Below are 18,729 nucleotides of genomic sequence, written 5' to 3'. Positions count from 1 at the left end.
ACACGTTATGGAAAAATTTGAATTGCCCGCTTAGCTTTTCGCATTATGGAGCGCTAGGAAATACATCTAGCACAAAGCAGCTTTTGTTAGATGAAAAATACACACTAGTGGCGGAAAGAAAGAAAAAAGATAGGTTCCTGTATTACAATTGATTGGCACGAAATGCGGACACTCAAACCATGAGGCTCCCAAACATCCACTTAATATACAGCCTCCGAGACGGTCAGTGACTGCACCGTAACCTCCTACATTTACAGTGGGTAAAAAAAGAAATCTCTTTGAAGCCAGCGGTTCCCGAACACAACCACACAACTTTGAGTCGACGTTGTCACTAGACATTCCTTTTTAGACCAGTTGATCACTTCAAGTTTTTATCTGACTACGAACCTCTGTGGTCTCTGTATCTTTCGAACGCAACTCTGAGTCGGTAATCTCGGAGGTCGCAAATCGTCCCGAAGCCGTGCCGCCGCTCGCCTGCAGATGGCAGCACCACTTCCGCTCCTCCCAAAAAAGTCACAGCGGCGTCCGTCCGTCGCCAAGTGCAGTGCTGCCCCGCGCGAGCGCACTCCTGCGCTTCTTTCGCCGTGCGTCGTGCCGTCTCTCGTGTCATGGACCGCACAGCCGTCGTCACTTGGTCCCGGTCGGCAGTATGATGCAAGTGCTCGCGGACCCTGGACACATAAGCCCGTGCAACGCCAAGCAAGGTCAGCAGGAAAGCCCGGGCAACGGCCGAGCCGGCCCGTCGTAACAGCTGAGCTGCTGCACTCATCACGAGGAGATCCGTGCGTACCGTTGGTCCTGCCAAGCATCCCGGAGGGAGGCAAAGGTCCCGCACCAACGGTACGTCGACCGAACGGTTGCATGTAGTTATATTACCGAGCTTGCGGTCCGCATTTGTTTCTCTCCCTCTAGTGCACAAACCGCAACTGCCACCTGGGAACCGGCCAGCAATTGCTTCTCCTTTCTCTCGCCATCCTCCGCACTAGCGATAGAGATCGATGCTTGACAAGTCCGCTGCAAAGAAAAGAAAACAAAAGCACATTTGCGATCGCATTTGCTAATCTCGTAGAGCGGAAACGACGTTTGCGCGCCCCTGGGGGCATCGAATTTCGGTACCGCGCGAGCCTACGCGCTAAATTGCCCGGATCGCGCGCGTGTTCCGTCCGGTGTGTGTGCACGCTGTTAGATATGGAGCTGGTTCCTGAGGCTACTTCGAGTTCCCCAAACCGCTTCGAGTGGCAGCACAGCTAATTGAGGAATGCGGAAGCAGGAAAGCGCATTCCAGAGAAGCGGCCGAGCAAACAAGTTTAAGGCAACAAGTTCGTGCGTCGCCGGGATTAGAAGGGGGCCTGGGACAATGGAGCGCAATCGACCCCCTTCGTCTTTGAAGAAGGCTGTTGCCACCGCTGCGGAGCCGAGTCGCCGGGATTTGCAGGTGGGCGTCGGACAAAGGAGCAGGTGCAGCCCCCCTCCTTCTCCGGCCTAGAAGTGATTGCCAGTCTGCGTGGCAAGACCGCAGAGAGCCCCGACAGGTGTGCCCCGCGACACGGGCGCCTACCATTGGCTGCAAGTGGCGTCATCGGAGTGGACTCTCCCATTGGTCAAACATGACGTGACTTGCAGTGCTCGAAGGGCTTATAAGAAGCCTTCCAGAGAGACCTGAGCATTCTGGGACATGCCCTGATTCCCTGATTCACCTCTCTCGAACTTCTTGCCGCGGGCCGCAGCGTCCGAGTTGCTGCTGGCCCGTAATGTCAGTACGTCTGGTACTTGACGCTCACCTCCCTGTATATAATATGTAAATAAATCCCTCCCAAGTTTGTGGGCTTCCATCCCGAAGTCCCGTCCTCCAACCCCTACATCTGGTTGGCAGCGGTAGGATCGCCTCCGAATGCATCAGCTGGTGGCAGCGCTACGTATCAACCTTCGTCGAGAGAGATCCTAAGGAACCGGGAAGAGCGACGAAGAGAGAGCCTTCGTCGAAAGAGGTCCGAAGAAACTGGGAGCAGCGAAGAAGGAGCGAGCCTTCGACCCAGGGAGTCCGGACGGAACCGGGAACAGCGGACAAATGAACCGGATGGCAGGGTGCTGCAACCGTAAGTGAGCGCGTGGTTTTTTTCCTTATGATTCGCCAGACTCAAATGCTGTGTGTTCATTTTGATAGTTCTGGGAATCGGGAGTTTGATGCACTGTGTATTTGCACAAATTAATTAAGGAAAACAGTTTTAACCACCTGTCGGGGCAGCTGCCATGGATCTTAGAAGGTTGACGAGGTTAGACTTGTTGTTGGTGTGCGACGATTTGGGAGTTGAGGCGGACGAACGGATGGAAACGCCAGCTATCATAAAGGCGATTAATGATAGTGGCAATGATCACAAAAGCATTGAGCTTGCTTGGGAAGTGATACAGGAGCCACGGGAGCGAGAGCGTCGTGTACGTTTGCGAGCGCGTCGTGAACTTAGGAGTGAGCTTAAGCGTGAAGAACGCGAGAATGAACGGAAGCAGGCGCTTCAAGAACTTACTCTTGGGTGTCAGCGTCACGAACGTGAGAAGGCACGCGAACGTGAGAATCAACGTAAGCTTGAGCGAGAGGAAAAGTATGAGAGAGAGAAGGCAGCACTGATCAAAGAGATACAATATTGTGATCAGTTATTGGCACAGAGACAACGGCTGCTTGAGAATTCTGTAGGAAGTACAGAGCAAGTGTCTAGCGGATTTTCGCCAGAAGCCGACGAAAAGAGTAGTGCCTGTGAGATTGACTGCCGATTAATAAGTGAAGGGAAAAGGCTAGCTGCTAACGATGCCTTAGTGGCAACAGAGGCCGTTAAAGGCCGTAGTGAGAGCGACGAGGTGCTGTGCCAACAGATGACTGTGGAGACAGCTAGGCCAGCTGCGAACAAATTGGCACAGTTACCGCGTGTGTGCGTCGCTGGTAAGGTTAGCGAGGTTGCTAGCGAGGAAAAGGGTACTGTTGACGCGACAGACGCGGGCACCCATGTAGAGCCAGATGTGCGTGCAGAAGTGAAGTGCGAGCTGAGCGGTGCAGTTGAGGGTAATTCTCAGGATGGCGAGCTCCGTAGTCCACGAGAGAAAAACTGCATTGTTCAGGGATCGGTGCGGCTCTCCGCCAGTCTAGATGGCCTAGATAGGGATGATTCATTTAATCATTCGGACTGTGCGCGTGAGACAGCGATCGATACCGACGGGCTGTGTGCCGATTCACAGCGTGCGCTGGGCAATGTAGTAGAGGGCAGTTCGCAAGAGTGCGAGTTGTCTTACTCGAGTAAAGCCTGCTGCATTGTGCCAGAGTCGGTTGAGCTGTCCGCCAGTCGAGGCAGAGAGAGAGTAGATTTAAATGTAAATCACTCAGACAATGCGGGTAAGAGGCCGATCCGGGCCGACGAAATGTGTACCGGCCAGCACGAGGCACGAGGCGACATGAAAACGAGTGCAAAGAGAAAGCGCCGTAAAAAGAAGCGCGGTAAAGACCGAGAGACGGTAAATAATGTAGCGCCGCCAAAAATGGCGAGAAACCCAAAAGGGCAGGGCGCAAGGAAAAAGATGCGGTCGTCAAGGACGATGTTGACGCATCCAAAACGTTCGAGCCACAGGTCAAAGGGGGACCGCGAAGAATGTTCTGCACGGACGCGGACAAAGGGCACGAGGCAGTTAAGCTCCTCGTCGTTCCGTAGTTCTTTTCACAGCTCAGCGTGCAGTTCGAAGAAACGCAAGGTGGCAGGACGAGACCAGGTGGCGAGTAGCGACGCGGTCAATCGAGCTTGTGTTGAAAGCGGGGCGCGGGGACGCAAATTGGCAGGAGACCGTAACGTCTTGGGGGAGCTGATAGTGAATCAGCCCTTTTGTTGTTCCTCCGTAGCCAGAGTAGCTTTGAAACTGCGGCCACCCCGGGTTAGACTCAAAGTATGAGTCAGACGTAAGCGTTTGCAAATGGAGGCCAAGAGCCCTTCCGTAGAAGTAAAACGTGTTGTTTTGTATTTTATTTTGAGCATCGGAAAGTTTTCGCGATTTGAGACTAGGCTTTCTTTCAAGGTGTAAGGTATGAGCTCTGCTTATGATTTGTTTGAGAAGCTCCGAGATTTGAAAGACGCGTTTTATGTAAACATGTAGTCTCGCGAGATGCTCATTAATAAGTAGATAGGCTTTTTTTTGTTTGTGTGTGAGTAACCTGAAGGTCAAGGTTATCGTCGAAAGGCCTATGGTAAAGCGCGTTTGTTATTTAACCTTCTTTCTTTTTAAGCGTTTTTGAATTTTGTAAGGTTAAGCGCGTAGATTTTCAGTGAGTGCATGATTTGCACGGAGAAGCGTTCTTAGTTCCATTAGCGCGTGTCCTGTGTGGACGGAAGGAAGCAGACTTTATGACTGGGTTGCTAGTGTGTGTGGAAGGCAGCCGTATTCTGACTTCTTTAGTGAACGTGCGTGGAATGAGTTAGTAGAAGACGCATCATTTTAAGAGTTCTGCGGAGTGTGTAAGTCCCGCAAGTTCAATTGTTCGTTTATGTCACGTGTCCTGTAGGACTTTCAGGAAAGAAACGTGAGTAAGCGTGAATGAAAAGTTTGCCTACAATGCAAGTACGCGTTCTGTTTAGTGACCACAAGGCTAGTGCGCTTGTGATTACGTACTTGTGAGGTTGACCAGATTGTTCAGTGGCACCATTACGTGCGATAAGTACGCCACTGCGATAGATTGGAAACATGCTGTTCGTGTAGTTAGGCCACTTAAGTTATGTTCGGCTGTTTTCATTTGTTGTTTGCATCGTCAACGACCCTTTTGTTTTGCAACAACAATAGTACTCTGGTCTTGTCGGCAATCGAGGAGAAATGGATAGCTGTTTGGAAGGGTGGTTGGAACTGTTGTCGAAATTGGGGAAATAAAAGATCAGGGTTGATTTTGACTCAGTAATAGTCTGGCGAGTCAGGGGTGAAGAGCCTGCGCTTACGCGTGGTGCAGCGCTGTGCTGTTTTGTTTGTTTGACGTCTGTTCTCCAGGGCCAAGGATCCCGAAGTTCGTCAAACGAGGCTCGACCCCAGTACCCTGCAGCTTCTTTCAGCGTTCCTCCTGGCCAGCGAATTGAGTTCACCGGCCATTCAGAACAACCGGGGCGAGGACGAGCTGTTAGATATGGAGCTGGTTCCTGAGGCTACTTCGAGTTCCCCAAACCGCTTCGAGTGGCAGCACAGCTAATTGAGGAATGCGGAAGCAGGAAAGCGCATTCCAGAGAAGCGGCCGAGCAAACAAGTTTAAGGCAACAAGTTCGTGCGTCGCCGGGATTAGAAGGGGGCCTGGGACAATGGAGCGCAATCGACCCCCTTCGTCTTTGAAGAAGGCTGTTGCCACCGCTGCGGAGCCGAGTCGCCGGGATTTGCAGGTGGGCGTCGGACAAAGGAGCAGGTGCAGCCCCCCTCCTTCTCCGGCCTAGAAGTGATTGCCAGTCTGCGTGGCAAGACCGCAGAGAGCCCCGACAGGTGTGCCCCGCGACACGGGCGCCTACCATTGGCTGCAAGTGGCGTCATCGGAGTGGACTCTCCCATTGGTCAAACATGACGTGACTTGCAGTGCTCGAAGGGCTTATAAGAAGCCTTCCAGAGAGACCTGAGCATTCTGGGACATGCCCTGATTCCCTGATTCACCTCTCTCGAACTTCTTGCCGCGGGCCGCAGCGTCCGAGTTGCTGCTGGCCCGTAATGTCAGTACGTCTGGTACTTGACGCTCACCTCCCTGTATATAATATGTAAATAAATCCCTCCCAAGTTTGTGGGCTTCCATCCCGAAGTCCCGTCCTCCAACCCCTACAACGCTTGGCGCAGGTGTCAACTCCAGCGGCACGGTCGCCTGTCACCGCACGTTGCAGCGTGTTTGACAGCGTTTTCTGTCAGCCACCGTTCGGACGTTCGGAAGACCCGTTGCGCCTGACATGTCACATGCGCGTTTCTGCGAAACAGAATCTCTAAGCGGACCACTTCGCGCGCATGCGAATATGCACGGAACACTTAATTGTCTGCGCGCGTTGGAAAATTTGAACTGAGCGTGCCTTCACAAGCTTGCAAATAACGTGCATGACAGTGCAGTGCACCGTCGTGTGCTTCGGGGTGCATGTTTTTTTTCTTTCTCACCGTTCGTATGCAGCGAAACCAGCGATCGTCCGCAAGTCGGGGTCACTGTAGACTGAGCAGGAAGTGAACTGTCGTAAGTCTTTCGTGCTTACGTCATCACACGCGTTTGCACATACGTGAGCAAAAGTGTGCTAACCACAGGCTCCTCGAGAAAACGTAAATTCCTAATTCAGACGCACAAACTGAAATTGAAGAATGTGCCGGAAGTTTCGCGATGCCAGGATTGCACTGCAGTCATCTTCATAGCCGGAGAAGAAAAAAGGCTTTAACTCGAAGTGCCTGGTCGTGTTGCATAAGAAAAAGGAAAGGAAAAAAAAAAAAGCTCAGGAGGTGAACGTCTCATCTTAGCAAATGTGCCCGCCTACACCCTTCAAGGGCACGTGAACAGAAATCTTATAAAACACCACATGTACGTGCTTAGAGGGATCTCGTTTCAGCAAACTATCATATGGCACCCGTTTCTGTTCTAACTCGACGTTCCGATGATACATCATCCATATAACGGTGCAGTTGAGCAAGCATTGATTCGTGGGTAATACCTTACGTAAGTGTTACGCCATCAGAATAGTGATTCCCGAAAGATTTTAAAATGCAGAACGCTGCATGACTTGAGTTCCGCGCGCACAGACAACGTGTCTCGTGTCCATCTCCTAAGAATCTGCATAGAATCTCAAAGTAAATGCAACAGCTGCCAATGAAATCTATTTTTCGCAATACTGATGTCTTATCAGTTAGAAGAAAAGGATGCTAACTTTATTACTAATGCATAATGACGTCGTACAAGCAATATGCAAAATCTCACCGACTCTTGTTATCATTTTAACCAAATGCAAAAAAAGGGCATTGGCTAATAATAATTAAACATTGTGTGTCTGCATCTCGGCACAATAGGTCTATTTGCTTAGTTTAGCCGAGCTGACCGCGAAAGCATCCAATTAGCGGCGATTTGTAATGACTAATTATCAATACAATCTATTGTAATCACAACGCTGACGCGCACACTGCTAGTGATTTGCAGACAGCAGACCACCCAAGAATCTGTCGCGTCATCGTACATCATGCGGCGTTCTCTAGAGCCATCTGATGTTTGCCTGACTGGCAGTAATTCAGCCCCTCGGGAAGAGCCAATCGTAACAATTAACAGCAGCTGAATCTCGTACGAAATTCACATATTTGTTTTGAAAGTATGTTCGAGCTCCGTAGCGCTGCGAAGGATGAGGTCGCGGGTGACATGGTGACCGGAGCGAATTGGTGCTTATATGTTCGAGTACTTGCAAGGTGGCAAGTTCGATTCATTCCGATAGTGGCCGCGTGCAAAAGCCTCGTGTGCTGAAGTCTGGGTGCACGGTACAGAAGCCTCCCGTGGACAAAATTAGGAGTGCTGGCATGACGTACCCAACTCTTGTTCATTCCTTGTGCGCAACGTACGCTACTATACTATACTATACTATATAACCTTATTGCTGCACGACGCGAGCGAATTTCGGCGTGTCCCGACAATGTCTGCGACGCAAGGTGCGGCGCGTTTCGAGACCTACATTACTTTCAAATTAAAATGTCACGTTTTCCTGCCTTTACACTTGCTAAGCACTTGCTAGACATATGCTAAACACTTGCTGAGCATACATTTGCCAAGCATATAGCCTTTCACGTGCCTTTCTAGAATGCCTGAAATCTTACCTGGACCGTAGAACACCAATGTAATAGTTGTGCCTCAGCACTTGCATGCGTTTTCTTATCTACCGTTTGATTCTTCCTTTGTCTTTTGTGTCGATGTCGTAGTTGTGAAATGTACCTTGTTTAGAATGTGAATTTATTAGATTTTCCACTCCTGTAATAGCCTGAGAAAGGCTGACAGTATCAATAAATGAATGAATAAATGAAGGAAAAACGAGACGGCCCCGACTTGACCCAGTCGGGATGGCCGCGTGTCCCGACTTTTGTTGTAATGCGATATCAATTATATGGACACTCTAGGCGCACTTCTGCCGTCGCTGTGAGGTTCTCTATGAGTGAAAGCGTGTGAATTTAAACCGGCGAACGCGGTTCAAACTCGCGTGCGCGAGTGAGGACCCGCCGCCCAGATGCGTGCCCTCTCCTGTGGCGGGCGAGGCGAGGGGGGGGAGGGTCAGGCCGAGGGAGGAGGGACGTTCTTCTTCGGCGGCTGCTAAGGTGCCTCCATGTACTCCATGTACTCCATGTACTCCACAGTGATCAACACCTACAGACGCCACGGCCTTCCAGCGGCCACAGAGACTGACCTGCTCTTCCCAGTGTGTCCACAGCTCCCTGCGCTGCGAAGCCTGCTGGAGTTTATAAGTTCCACGGGAATAGACACCCTATAAGCGCCCGCTACAACGCTGGCAACTTTACTGAGGACTGCCACCTGTCGCGTATAGTGGAGTCTATTAGGCCACATCCTCCCTCTTTCTCTATCATCTTTCACTACCCATTCCCTCTCCCCTGATGACGCTTCGCCGTGCTCCCTGACGGGTTGCAGAACCAAGCGTCCTTCCTTTCCCTAGATCACTATCATCTCCATGTACTCGCCCGCCGCTCCGTGCAGAGTGGAGACAACCGCGGCCTCTACCACGGCGTTGGACACGCGAATGGCGGACACCGTAGGGACGCGTTGCCGGCGCTCGTGTGTCTAAAGCGATCTGCGACGTGGCACTACTATCTTTACTTCGTTCAGCTATCTACTAATTTGCTATCGCAATCGGTGCTTCGCCTTTCGGGCAACACTGCGATTTTTTTTCTATTGGATGACGATCAGCAAACCAGATTTCCTTCTTTGTGATGCTTGACAGCTCTGTCGCGCTTTTTTAATTTGTTTTTGTCTCCAGTTGCATTTTTAATAAACGCAAAACCTGCTTTTGGCGGGATGATAGTTCAGTTGTAGGCGCTAACCTCGCGCAGTAACTCTATTTGCACCTTTCTTTCCGTGACATGACAGGACACAAAAAAAGAAGAAAAAAGTCGGTTTGGCCCGTAAGCGAAGCATCGATTGCCATAGCAACTTAGTGGACAGCTATATGCGAAGTAAGGATAGTAGCTTTATAGGCACTATAAACTTGCAAACACAGGCATACTAACTAAATTAACAAGCACTGTGTCACGCGCGCACTGGTAAACATGAACACATCTCGCTCAATGATCGTGGAAAATCGCTGTCATAACGTTGGAGTGAGGAAGCACGGCAGCAACGGCGAGCGAATTGACCTTCGCGCTGCCTCTCGCATCAGCGCGAACTAAGCCGCGAAAACAGCGCACGGTGGACTCAGTCCCCGTCAGATGTGGCTTTCACGATACAGCGGCCCGGGCGAGCTCGCGCGGCCGCCCGGAGTAGGAGCCCCCTCCCCACTCTGCCCCCGGAGCCTTGCGCGCGACGGAAGACGGTGCGCTTCTTCCCTTGCGTGCGCGAGAGTGAACCGCGTTCGCCGGCCCGCCCTCGCATGCTTTTAGTCGGGCATACAGTATACGCCGCGCGGCGACGATTTCATCGCCCTTGGACGTTATACGGTACCTCACGACGACGGCTGAAATGCCACAGGAGTGTCCATATAATTGCAAGCGCAATACGCATGCTTTGTTACGCGCATACATACTCGCGGCTCCTGACACTGACAGGTCGGTCGGCGCGATAGATTAGCGGTGCATGAAATCTTTCTCGAATAGTGGCCATCTTCGATTATCCGTAAAGTTTGCCAAATTTGGTGTATTTATTTGAAGTAGTGCAATCTGGAAAAAGACTCACAGCTCTCCTTAGCTATCGCCTAGGAGACGCGAAGGCGAAAGCCTTGCAACGCCTACTGTAATTTAACCCATCTTAATCAACCCTAATTCACCTTAGTCCACCTCAATCCTACTTAATCCACGTGGAACCACCTTATTCCTTCTTAATGCTCCCTAGTACACCTTAATGCACCCTAATTCACCTTAATACACGTTAATCCACTTTAACCGAACTTAATTGACCTTAATCCACCTTAATCATATCACTAATCAATAATTTGCTAATCATTAATAATCTCTTATACACGGCTGGACACGCTTTGGTTCGCTTCTGGTTTCCCTTTGGTCACGTGATATCTTCTGTACCTCACAACGCCACCATTAAGCATAAAGAGAAGGCGTTCACCTTCAAAAAAAAAAAAGAAAGACGCTGCATTATTTGTTTGGTTTTGGAATTAGAAAGGAAGACATATGATCGACTCAGCGGTAGTGCCGCCGGTTTGGCGAATGAAGTCCGTGCTCGCAGATTGTCACATTGTGCTTTTTCTATTGCGATAGCAATTATGTGGACATTCTAGGCGCATTTCTGCCGTCGTCGTGAGGTTCTGTATGAGTGAAAGCATGTGTGGGTGAGCCGGCGAATGCGGTTCAATCTCGCGTCGAACACACAAGCTCTGCATTACGCGTGTGTTGCACTATACCAGTTGTGCTGTACGGCGGCAGCTGTCGATCCGACGAATATACCGCGCAACTTGTGCGGTAGCTACGCCTCCAGCACGTGAACAGGGGGCGGAGCTTCGGACTTTGTTGCCGGTGATGCGGCCTTCGTGCCCAGAGGACCCTGAAATTATCGTATGGTCACGTGGCTCACCTCAAATAAACTTTTACTATACTCATATATACAATTGGCTATTTAGATTGGCTATTTTCAAACTTCAAAGTTGATTTACCACTTCACACTCCCCACAAACCAAGAACGTGTTTTGTTTTAGACTTCATTAGTTACCTGCTCCTTCTATCCTCATGCTTTTTTTTGTATTATCGACATTATTAGGTCTAGTTTAAGATTGTAGCATTATTATTTTGTCGGATTTGTAAGAAGGTTATTGATTTTGTAAGGTGAACCGTAAATTTGAAACTAACCTTGCTTGACCTTACTGATAGCTTCTTATATAACGCTCTGCATTAACGAACGCGGATGCCTCCCGCTATAAGGGTCATGTACTTCAAAGAACGACTGTATGTCCCACGTGCCTCTGACGCCGTCGTTGTGTTTTTACATTAGTCACGTCATTTTTAACCTTGAGTCGGTGCGGCGAAATGCGAGTCGGCAACATTTATAAAATGCTGACGGCCTCCTGAAAAAGTGCGCAGTCATCGCTTCTCCGCGCCCTGCATCAGCCCTCGATCATCAAACTCTCGTTTAGTAGAAGGCATCGCGAAACATATTAATTCCTGTTTAACGATCGAGCAACTTTCTTTCAGAGCTTGGCGCGCGGCAGGCGGTCATGGCGGCCCTTATTAATGTATCAAGAGTTACCTTCGCGAAAAAAACAGAAAAAAAAACGTTGTGCAGAGTTTGTTCGCATAATTAGCTGCCGACGTTCACGAACATCGCCTGCGTTCTGCATACAATAGCATACGACGTCGATAGAGCCGCGCAGAGCCTGCACGTAAGAGCGAAGATTGGTTCTGGTTAAGCCTGGACGTGACCTGAACATTGTCCCAAGTGGAAAAGACACGACGCGTAGAGGTCCCTGCAATACCCGCTAGGGGTAATCCTGGCGTTGCGATCGCTCAGCCGCCATGGAAAGGAATGGTTTGTATGCGGATTTGTATGATCTTCGTGCTTGTGACTGCAGACGTTCTTTCGGCATTGTTTATAGCGCTTTGTCTTTCGAAATGTCCACGCAGTCGGGATTTTGCTGAACGCACGAAGGCGACAAGCTTCAGCGCACGTGCGCGTAATTGTTTTCTAGGAAACGATCAACTTGCAAATGCGATGATCAACTTTGCAAAGTCGCTCGAAGCCAGAATGACGGAAGTTTATATGCCCACATTCTCGTACTGCTATACCCGTGAACGACACTGCCGTCGAGGGTCCCGTTGCAGCCTTGAACTTTGAGACCCTCGTTTATATATAGTTTTATGTTGTAATATCATCAACGCGCATAGCTATGGCATAACCAGCGCATAGCTATGCTATGCTATATGCTATGCTATGGTGCTGCCATATTATGCTATGCTGCCAACTATGTTACAATTCTGTTGTAGTTACTAACCGATCTCCTTTTTACCTTCGTGTTTTCAGTATCATTACTTTGGGACCCTCGCCTGTATATTACATTTATGTACCTATGTTTAAAAAAAAACCTGCAGCGCAATAATAGTAATGATTGATTCCCCTGCTGGCTGAACCGATATGCTTGAAGACTGCCATGGACGCCAGTGCCGGACCAGGTTCCACCTAGTAATTCTTGTAGGCATCTATGAGTAGACTTGCCCGCAATGTACGTAATCGTCACCCATCTTTCCCCCCCTTTTTTCCCCTTCCCCGGCGCAGAGGTATAGCTGACTAGAGGAATGTACCCCACACCGACCTATCTGCCTCTCTTTGTTAAACCCTTTCTGTCTCTCTTCTGTGACACGGAAGACTTTAGGGAGAACGACAGGACTCACGCTAGACCTTCAAGTCTATAGCGTCACGGTCGGAAAGTCCAGCGTCTTCCCTGTCGTCCTCCCCAAAAGTGGTCGCCTGTACTTTTTTTTCCCTAGCACAGTTGAATCTCGACGCACACGTCGGGTGTCGCTATAGCTGTGCGGCTCTACGGCTTTGTAAGCGAATCGCGGTACGCTGTAGACACGAAGGATGAAAATAAACTAGCAGGGATCATTACGTCACGTAGGCAGCTCTTCGCCAAGTCCGCAATACCATCACCATTGCCGTTTTCTCTCTGAAAAAAAAGTCGGTCCGACGCGTGACCCCGCGCTCGGCGTATACTCGGCGAGTGTGCTTGGTTCGCGGTACGCCGTAAAATAATTTACACCCTAAAAAGTGAAAAAGAGTGTAAATGTGTCTATAACTCACACCCTTAGGGTGTTATCTATATAACGGACACCCTAAGGGTGTGAGTCATACACACATTTACACTCTTTTTCACTTTTTAGGGTGTAAATTATTTTACAGTGATATATAGGCTTTTTAAGCGACACGCATTTCTTCCGATGCCGTTGCCAACCGCGCTGTAACGGCTTCGACGTCAAAGTATAGGAGCAGGAGCGTTAAACGAAGCAAATACGCGCGAGATATAGACGTTTTTTTTTTTATCGGCGAGAAAATAAGCGCCAAAGATGGCAAGTTCTTCCTGTTGCGTTATACTCAACAAAGTGTAAACCCGGCGTGGTTGCTCAGTGGCTGTGGTGTTGGGCTACTGAGCACGAGGTCGCGGGGTCGAATCCCGGCCACGGCGGCCGCATTTAGATGGAGGCGAAAACACCCGTGTACTTAGATTTAGGTTAAAGAACCCCGGGTGGTCGAAATTTGCGGAGGCCTCCACTATGGCGTGCCTCATAATGAGAAAGTTGTTTTGGCTCGTAAAAACCCCGTAATTAAATTAAACAAAGTGTAAACTATCACAAAAAAAGTAAGTGCCACTTGGCTGGACTTTCTGAATATTCGAGCAATCGTGATTTTTTTCTGAACGTATGAAGGTGATAAGCTTACGCGCATGTGCGTAATTGTTTTGTGGCTAATGATCGTTTTGCAAAGCCACTCGAAGCAATCGACCAACGAAACACGCCATCAACCCAACCGCTCATATTTATATATTTATGTCCCCAGTAGCCCGGTATTCTGTAAAGGCTCACTCACACTATATAGGCCGAGCCGACACCGATTTCGGTCTGCCGACTGTCGGCGACAGCGTTTTTTCAGCTTCGTGTCGGCGCCTCTGTCACACTGTGCCGATGCCGACAATCTACCGTCGGCAAATTGTCGGCGTCGGTACAGTGTGACAGAGGCGCCGACACGAAGGTGAAAAAACGCTGTCGCCGACAGTCGGCAGACCAAAATCGGTGTCGGGTCGGCCTATACAGTGTGAGCGAGCCTTTACAGAATACCGGGCTACTGGGGACATAAATATGAGCGGTTGGCTTGATGGCATGTTTCTTTGGTCGTGTTCTGAACCTAAATAGAATAGGAAAATCATATGTTTGCAAGCGCGGCAAGCACTTCGACGTGTATATATACATTACTACAGCGCTTGGCGAACTGGCGCAGCACAATGCAGGCCTGCGCGTAAACACCGATGCAGCGATTTCTCATTGATATCTCGAATCTCTTTTTAATAATTCCAGAAAGCGGTCACTAAAGCATCCGCCGTGTTTACCCGAGTGCGCGAAGTTTCCCACTCGATATCGGAAGCCGTCTCGCTATTCTCGGCGCGTGTTCGATTTTCACTCGGAAGGGATTCAAGGGCGGTGTGTAGAAAGCGGGATCGATGGGGCTTTGCAGCCGCGGCACTCCTTTCTTAGCGAAACACAGCATACTCGTAGAAATTTTAACGCGCTTAATGCGAGCGTTCTCTCATGGTATACTCGGCTGCGTGTCATTAGGCGCAGGCGACGCTGTCATGCGCGCGCATACGCAGCGCAAGCTTCCGTCGGATACATTGTCTCTCGGCACGTCGGTGAAAGGAGGCCCGTTTAGCGAGGAACCAGAGAATGGCCCACTTCGGGGATCGCTTCGTCCCTTCCTCGAACTCATTGATGCCTCGCTTCCTTGAGGAGATGTCACATTGGCTTACTCAACACCGGACTATAGAGCCCATCTATACCCCCTATTGCGCGCTGTCCTCTACAGTGGTCGCATGCTCGAGAAAGAGATAGATAGATAGATAGATAGATAGATAGATAGATAGATAGATAGATAGATAGATAGATAGATAGATAGATAGATAGATAGATAGATGGAGAGAAAGAGATAATGAAAAAAGGAAAATGAGACATCCACCCGTTCGTAGCTATTGCTACAAAGGAAACCCTACCCAACGAAACTCTACGTCAAACTCTTGCCTTTGCTTCGTGTTGTCGACAAGTTCGACTTCGCCCTGCCATCTGCTAGCCGCCTGGTTAGCTCAGATGGTAGAGCGGCTGCCCCGGAAAGGCGGTGGTCCTGGGTTCGAGTCCCGGACCAGGACGAATTTTTCTTCAACTTCTTTGCAGCAATAGCTACGAACGGGTGGATGTCTCATTTTCCCTTTATTCATTACTTCTCTCCACCTTGCGGGTTTCCGCAGAACTACTACGTCAGAGAAAGAGATAGATACATAAACAGAGAGAGAGAGAGAGTAAACTTTAATGAGCACCAGCAGTTTAGTCGGCTGGGCCTAGGCCTCCCACGATGGGACGTCGAGGTCTTGCCTCTTCGCCGCTTCGTAGGCCTGCTGGGTCGCCCAGAGTTGGTCGTCGAGATGGGAGCTGCGCAGGGCGGCGTGCCATCTCGACGAGAGGGTCACGGGATTAAGGTCTGGGTATTGATGTTTGCACTCCCATAGCATGTGAGGGAGTGTTGCCGATTCAGTTTGACAGACCTTGCACGTCTGGCTCGGGTAGATGTCGGGGTATATAGTGTGATAGCGTGTGAGGGAGGGGTATGTATTCGTCTGTAACAGGCGAAGGGTGGTTGCCTGTGCCCTGTTTAACTTGCGGTGAGGGGTGGGGAAGGTTCTTCTTGCAAGGTAAAATGACTTTACAAGGTCGTTGTACCTTGTAAGGCGGTCGCGTCCTGCGGGTGCACCTGCACCGTCTCCGGCACGGTTGACTAGTCCTCGTGCTACGGAGTGTGTAACCTCGTCGAGGTTGGTGAGGTGCGGGTGGACAACGCCGGCGTGTGCTGGGATCCAGACGAGTGTGATTTGATTTTCAGGCGAGTGCGGGGCTTGTCGTAAGATACGGAGTGATTGATGAGAAATACGACCATTGATGTAGTTGTTGACTGCTGTGCGAGAATCACTCACTATAGTGTGACAGGCTGGGTCAAGAGTGGCCAGAGCGATGGCCACTTCCTCGGCCGTCTCGGCATTTTTGGTAAAGATGCTGGCAGCATGTCGGAGCAAGCCGCCTACTGTGGTAACCGCCGCAAAGCGCCGTCCATCTTGGTACTCAGCTGCGTCGACGAAGGTGACGCCCGCGGTGTTGGCGTAAGCTTTGATGAGGGAAGTAGCTCGTGCCTTCCTACGTTCTTTGTTGTAGTCTGGGTGCATGTTTTTCGGAATAGGGTCGGCGTGTATCCATTGCCGAATGTCGCGTGGTATTGGGTGTTTGTCTCCATGTTGACGGTGGTAGGTGATATTAAGCTTGTTTAGAATGCTACGGCCCGTTTCCGTGAGAGTAAGCCGCTCTAGTTGAGATCGACGTTGGGCCTCGATTAACTCGTCTAGCGTGTTATAGATACCTAATTGTAATAGAAGTTCCGTGCTGGTGTGGTTGGGTAGTCCTAAGGCCTGCTTATAGGCTCCTCTAATGATGATGTCCAGTTTAGTCTTTTCAGCTTTGTACCAGTTGAGAAAGGGCGCAACGTAAGTAATGTGACAGACGATAAAAGATTGGACAAGGCGGATGAGGCTTTCTTCCTTCATACCCCCTCGCCGGTTGGTCACTCGTTTCAGCAGTCTGGATGTATTGGCGGTCTGTCGAAGGATCTTTGAGATAGCCGTAGAGTTAGCGCCGTTGGCTTCTATGGTCATACCAAGAACGCGGATGCAAGGGACCACGGGTATGGGTCTGCCATCCCTCAAGTGGAGTTCGATTTCCTCGTATTGGCGTTTAGTCGTGGAACCCCGCGGGGGGCGTCCACGGAGTGTGGGGCGATATAGGAGAAGCTCCGACTTTTCAGGGGAACAGCGGAGTCCCGTGCCTTCAAGATAATTTTCTACGATGTCAATGGCGTCTTGTAGGGCAGTTTCGATTTGGCCGTCACTGCCCTTTGCAGCCCAGATTGTAATGTCGTCGGCGTATATGGTGTGTTCAATGCCGTCGAGTTTTTGTAGTTCCTGTGCTAATCCAAGCATAACCAGATTAAATAGTATTGGGGAAATGACAGAGCCTTGCGGTGTGCCCGTGCTGCCGAGGGAGAGTTCCTCCGATCGGATGTCTCCGACCGACAGGAAGGCCTTCCGATTGGATAGAAAGTCTCTTACGTAGTTGTAAGTGCGTTCTCCAAGGTTGAGCAAGGAGATACGCTCGAGGATGGTGGAGTGCCTTATATTATCGAAGGCGCGCTCGAGATCTAGGCCCAAGATCGCCTTCGTGTGACGAGATTTGCCATCTAGGATTTGATGCTGAAGTTGGAGCATAGCGTCTTGGGTGGAAAGATGCTGTCTAAAGCCAATTATCGAGTGGGGGTAAGCGCATGTGTCTTCGAGGTGAGTGTTTACACGGGTTAGGAGTGCATGCTCCATGACCTTGCCTACACATGAAGTTAGCGATATGGGCCGGAGATTGGCGAGGCTAGATGGCTTACCGGGTTTGGGGATGAGAATTACTTTGGCCGTTTTCCATGTCGAGGGAATGGATCCCTGGCGCCAGCAGTTGTTGATGTATTCGGCGAGTTGTTGCACCGAGGGGTCATCTAGATTTCTTAGTGTTTTATTCGTAACACCATCTGGGCCTGGCGCCGAACGGCTGTTCAGCTTATGTAGGGCAGCATGAATCTCTGCCACGCTGAAGTCTTCATCAAGGGCAGGGTTGGAGGTCCCTGTGTATGGGCCGTGAGGTTGAGTGGGTCCAGATGGGATGTACTTTTGACATAAGCTCTTCTTAACGTGGTCCTGGCCATGCGTCTTGCTTTCTATGAATAAAAGCTTGGTGAGGCGATCTTGTTGATATGAGCGGGTGGTGGTGCTATCAATCAAATGTTTAAGGATTTTCCATGATCGGGGGTGGTGGAGTTGCCCGTCTAGAGAGTGACAGAGCTCTGTCCATTGCTGTTGATTTAGAACGCGGCAGTGAGCTTCAATTTCCTTGTTGAGAAGTGCGACCTTCCGTCTGAGTCTCCTATTGAGCCGTTGTCCCTTCCATCTAGAGAGGATGGATGATTTGGCCTCGATAAGGTGAGCGAGTCTACTGTGCATGCGCTCAGTCGGGGCGTCTGTTGTGATAATGCGGGTGGCCGATTTAGTATCAGACAGTAGATCGCATGACCATGATTCTATGTCGGTAATGGGAGTGTCCGTCGTTGCTGTTATACGGCGTTTACGGAACGCATCCCAGTCCGTCCAAGTAAAGTCCCTTGTTCTTCTCATAACGGCTGGTAGGTGTGGGAGAGTAATTTCGATGATAGAGTGATCACTCCCGAGGTCGTGTTGGGTGTTGCGCCAATGGGCGTTGTCTGCGTTTTTGGTGAAAGTGAGGTCTGGCGTCGTGTCTCGTTCAGTAGAAGTGCCGAGGCGAGTGGGGAAGGCTGGGTCAGTAATGAGTGTAAGCCCGAGATCATGGGAGTCTTGCCATAAGTTACGACCTGCAGCAGAGCTGTGTCTGTAACCCCATCCTGTGTGCGGGAGATTGAAGTCACCTCCGATGATAAGGGGGCTGCTGCCTGCGGTGTTAAGGGCCTTTTTGAAGAGGGTTAGAAATCGGCTATGGCGTTGAGATGGAGTATTATAGATATTGAGGATAAATATTCCTTCCTTTCGTTTTCTGTGCGGGATGAGCTCAATGAAGAGGTGTTCGGTGCGCCGATCGTTCAGGTCGTGTTCGATTGCGGTAATTCTTTTTCGAACGAGTGTGGAGACTCCGTGCGGAGCGTTGTTCGCAGTGAAAGAGTTATATCCTGGAAGGCTGACCGGATTATTGTGCGTTTCC

At 50.2% G+C, this 18,729-nt stretch overlaps 1 protein-coding gene across 3 annotated transcripts in view; it reads left to right on the top strand.

Moving 5' to 3' along the window:
- Nucleotides 1–479: 479 nt before the first annotated feature.
- The window catches only part of LOC135899632 (protein dispatched homolog 1-like), a 500,922-nt gene continuing 482,672 nt past the window's right edge, over nucleotides 480–18,729 (top strand). For 2 of the 3 annotated variants that reach the window (XM_065428947.2, XM_065428939.2), the window contains exon 1: nucleotides 480–840. The gene's annotated coding sequence lies outside the window, so the exon portion shown is untranslated. The remainder of the gene's footprint in view (nucleotides 841–18,729) is intronic. The other variant, XM_065428962.2, reaches the window with a different exon arrangement.

The sequence above is a fragment of the Dermacentor albipictus genome, chromosome 10 (assembly GCF_038994185.2).
Source record: "Dermacentor albipictus isolate Rhodes 1998 colony chromosome 10, USDA_Dalb.pri_finalv2, whole genome shotgun sequence".
Lineage (NCBI taxonomy): Eukaryota > Metazoa > Arthropoda > Arachnida > Ixodida > Ixodidae > Dermacentor > Dermacentor albipictus.
Note: the sequence above shows the minus strand (reverse complement) of the source record. Positions and strands in the feature narration are given on the sequence as shown.